A 4,721-nucleotide genomic window follows, 5' to 3' on the forward strand; every position below is an offset into this window, starting at 1 on the left:
TTTGTGTATATGTATATCTCTCTATATCTATAGCACAAACTTTCCTGATTAGTCTATAAGGTGCAAATCTACCCTGCCTTCTACTGGACTTCAGATTAACACTGCTAATTACTTCATTCTGCTGTTGGCCAGAAACTCAGTTGTGTAAAGACCAGCAGGTTCATGAGAAATGGACCAAAAGATGTGTTTTTGTTATTATGACTACAGCCCCTGATAAACCAATTTTATACATCCTGCAGACCTCATTAAATCCTAGTAAAATGGTATCAGCCAAGTATGAATTAGTCAAGATAAACTAAAAGAAATTTAAAAACCACAGTGATTTGCATATACTGGAAGACTCACTCATATACAGTATAAAGTCACTGAAGCAAATCCTGGCAAATGCACATTCATGGTAACATTAGGCCTGGTTGTTTCTGAGTGTGCACTGCAATATTCTAGCAAAGGCTATGGAGAGAGTACTCAAGAAAAATAAAATTCCTAGTAATCTAGAGCAAGAAATAGGCCTTTCATTTTTAGCATGTACCTTTCTCCCATACTTTTTTTTTTGTTGAAGAGTGAAAATATTACCTTACAAAATACTGCCCCACAGTCTGGGGAAACAAGCAAAATCAGCAAAAAAAGTCTTACCCAGGAAGATGATTGTATAAAAAAAACTTCTTAATACCTCTTTCATTTGCTGAAATCTAGACAATAGCTCAGTGTTCGCTAAGATACGTTAATACTAGTTTTAAAACCCCCCAGGAATTTGTTGCTATGCAAACCTGCTTTTAACTGCTGCAATATCTTCTGTATTTTTGGGAAGAATATTTTCATTGTTAAAACTGGAAAGACCAAGTGGGAATAGAACAAGTAGGAAAGTAGCCTTTACGTCCCAATCGTGGAACAAAACCAGGAAGCAGAAGTTAGTATGTTCTAGAAAATCCTACTGAGTCCAATGAATTATAAAATGCTGTTTAGTTCTCCATATGCTTTTCATGCTTTCCTCAAATCCTTTGTTGCATTCTATAGTTTCATTTGACTTCACAAAGCTAACACATTGTCAAAGCGTAAGAGGTACCCTGCTTCCTGCTTAGAAAGCCAGTACACCATTTTGATCCCAAAAGTGAGTTAAAATATCAGACTTGCTAGTACCTGTTAGTGTTAAAAATGAGTAATAAGAATCCCTGTGAACAAATGCATTGCTCCAGCACAGCAGTACCAGTTCTTTAAATTGAATAGTTCAGCTGCTTTAATTTTTTACAAGCATTAAATTCAGTTAGACCAACACATTAGTTTCACTTCTGTAAATTACTAATTGTTGACCATCAGAATTAATCTTTTTAACAATGATACGGGTATCTGAGCTATAAACTCAATTGTTAATATTTAGCACAGATCAAATTCTTGAGCAATTTATAAATGATTAAAATAACATTATCATAGAAATGTTGGCATGCTCTTCGACCTGCTGGTGCAAATATGTGACTAAAAATGAATCACACAAAATCTACAGCCAGAATTCATGTAAAGGATCTTATTTTGCCATCATTTATATGGCACTTAAGGTTCATAGAAAATTTTGGCATGTTACAAAAGTATGTCATAGGAGTTATATGAAAAAATGTATTGTGACCTTCCAAAAACAGCACACAGCTCAGAAGACTGGCAGGCATGAGAGGGGCTGAATTCCTAGAAATGAGGTGGAGAGCGAGGTAAGGATCTGAATTTGCCAAAACAAGCAACTTCGGCATAGCCTTCTGTTCCAAAAACATTTGAATGCCAACTGAGGAAGACGGCTTCAAATTTTGCCATCACTTTAGGCATATTAGTCTAAAATCTTCAGTTTTGGCACTTTTATGTCTGTTAATACTTAATCAATACTAATCCTTTTTAATCACTGAGAACATGATGGTATAAGCTCATAGATCAACAGAAAATATTTAATATACATCCCAATTTTTAATAATTAGCTGTGTTTCCTATAATAGTGTATATAGGCTATGAATTATATGCTATTATAATATTATTATTAATGAGTGTATATGTATTGCACATATAACAATGCCAATTTTTCTTTTACTTTAGGTTTTCTTTAAAAGAATCTCAACCCCACTATTCTTAACAATACAGTTCTTTACTAAAGGGGTCCATTTCCAGATTTCACTGCTGGATGTTCAAGTTGAACTTAGGAAAAAAAGGTATGGTGGTGTAATTTAGGTTTTGGACTGGGACTGGGACCCCCATTCCTAGTTCTACCACAGACTTCCTGTGTGCTCTTCAGCAAGTCACTCAGGGTATGTCTGTGATATTGCACCAGTGGCATGCCCCAGCTAGGACAGACTCATGCCTTTCTCTGCTGAGCTGCAACTACAGGTATGCTCCAAACCCAGAAGTCTGATGGTGAGACTACCCTGGGTGTCCCTTTGAGACTGTTCTTGAACTCTTGGTTTCTCATGTACTTGAGAGTGGCCACTGAAGATAAACTTGAAACAGGCTTACCAGCATGCTAAAATTGAAGCGTGCCTCAGACATGGATGGGCACAGCCATTTCCATCTTTGGTGACCAGGACACACTATCACTATGGTCTGCACAAGCTCCAGGGATTCTCAACCAGGGTACTGTGGGGTACTGCGAGATCTTTTGAAGGGTGCCAGGAGGTGCGAGGGGGTAGGGGATAAGTGCAGGCTTAGGCTGGTCATTGCTGGGTCACTACTCTGATCCCACTTCCCAGCCCCTCTGCAAGGCACCATAATATATTAGTTTTTGTAGTGAGGTGCTGGTTAATTCACAGAAGTTATGAAAGGGTGCCATAGGTCTAAAAAGTTTGAGAACCACTGCATTAATCTATTTGTTTCTCTGTTCTTTATCTGTAAACTAAGAATAATGTTATTCACCAAAGGTGGGATTTTTCATCCTATTAGGTTTGAAGATTGCTTCTTCCTTGTCATGAAGTTTATTTTTTTAAAAAGACAGAACTTTTTTGAGGCCAGTGAACAGGGACTTCAGACAGGGTAAACAGTTTGCAGGCAGTTTGCACGCCAGTTCCTAAGCCAGTTCATGTCCCCCCCCATTTTCAAGGGGCAAGCCTTTCAGCTTGGTGTGAGAAGCAGGAGAAAAAGGAACCCTTTGGGGCTAATGAGCAATAAACAGGACAGCTTCCAGGTGAATTTGCTAGGGTAGATCTGCTTGAAAGAAGAGCAGTAAGAGAGAAAGAAGGCAGATTAAGAGACCCAGGGAAATGGCTGAAGGATGTTGCAATGCCAGAGCCACTGCCACTACTTGCACCTGTGAGGTTTCTGTCCAGGCAGGACCACTCGCAGTTGACACTTCCACCCAGGTCCAAGTTTGGCACTGTGAAGACAGCAGTTCGCAGGTTCCTTCCAGTGATGGCCAGATGGGGGATGCCTGCGGTGTGAGCAGTGCCTCCTGGTAGTGTCTCTCAAGGAACAGGCAAGAAAACTACAGGAAGAGGTGATGAGGCTCCAAAGCATCCTCCACCATGAGGTGTTCATCGATTTGATGCTGGAGGAGACCTCCGGGACTGTGGAGGAAGAAATACCAGACATAGCGCTAGAGGAGAGAGAGGACATGAACACACCGAAGAGGGTGGAAGCTCTCAGAGGCTTGTGATTTCTGGCAGCAAGCAGAGATCTTCAGCTCCACCTGCAGTTGTTCATCTGGAAAACAGATATGCAGCCCCATCAGCAGCGAGGGTGGAACACATTCCACTGGTGGAGGAAGACAGGCCACAACTCACCAAGGTGGGTGGGATTGAGATAACCACCACCAGGAAGCAATAGGTGGTGTTGGTTAGAGACTCCTTTCTGCGGGAGATGGAGAGAGCCCTCTGCCAAACTGACCTGTTGTCTTGGGAGGTCTGCTGCTTGCCCAGAGCCCAGATCTGAGATGTCATGGAGGGACTACTGAGGCTCATCCGGCCCTCTGACTACTGCCCCCTGCTGCTCATTCATGTGGGCCCCAATGCTACTTCCAAGGGAGACCCTGAGCATATCAGAAGTAACTACAGAACTCTGGGAGGAAGGATGAGGGGGTCTGGGGCTCAGCTTGTGTTCCCGTGGATCCTCCTAGTCAAGGAAAAGGGCCTGTACAGAGCTTGTGAATTCTGAAAATTAACACCTGGCTGCGCAGATGGTGTTGCCAGCAGGGCTTTGGCTTCTTCAACCATGGGTTATTCTTCCAAGAAGAAGGATTACTGGGAAGAGATGGGCTCCACCTAATGAAGAGAGGGAAGAGCATCTTCATACTGAGGCTCACTAACCTAGTAAGGAGGGTTTTAAACTATGTTCACTGAAGGGTGGAGACCAAAGCCAGCCCTGAGGTAAGTGGGGAACTGGGAAACCTGGAAAAAGAGCAAGCAGGAGGGGGCAACAGGAGAGGTGCTCTCATACCTCCTAAAAATCAGGGCAATCAACTAGTTACCTCAGGTGCCTGTACATGAATGTACTGATCCTGGGAAACAAGCAGGAAGAACTGGAAGTCCTTGCACAGTCATGGAACTACTACATGATTGGAATAACAGACTTGGCGGGAGCTTGCATGACTGGAGCACTGTCCTGGGGGAGTTACAAACTGTTCAGGAAAGACATGCAGGGGAGAAGAGGAGGAGGAGTCATGCTTTATGTAAAAGAGCCATTTGATTGCTCAGAGCTCCAGTATGAAGCTGGAGATAGGCCTGTTTAGAGTCTCTGGGTTAGGGTCAACAAGATAGCAACAA

General features: G+C 42.4%; 1 long non-coding RNA gene across 1 annotated transcript; it reads left to right on the forward strand.

Moving 5' to 3' along the window:
- The first annotated feature begins 35 nt into the window (after positions 1 to 35).
- On the forward strand, positions 36 to 2,174 carry LOC109287847. The gene is made up of 2 exons (XR_002094980.1): positions 36 to 1,697; positions 2,071 to 2,174. It is a non-coding gene; the product is annotated as an uncharacterized LOC109287847 (long non-coding RNA).
- Positions 2,175 to 4,721: the final 2,547 nt, after the last annotated feature.

Source organism: Gavialis gangeticus, unplaced genomic scaffold, assembly GCF_001723915.1.
Source record: "Gavialis gangeticus isolate Ggan-Ray unplaced genomic scaffold, GavGan_comp1, whole genome shotgun sequence".
Classification (NCBI taxonomy): domain Eukaryota; kingdom Metazoa; phylum Chordata; order Crocodylia; family Gavialidae; genus Gavialis; species Gavialis gangeticus.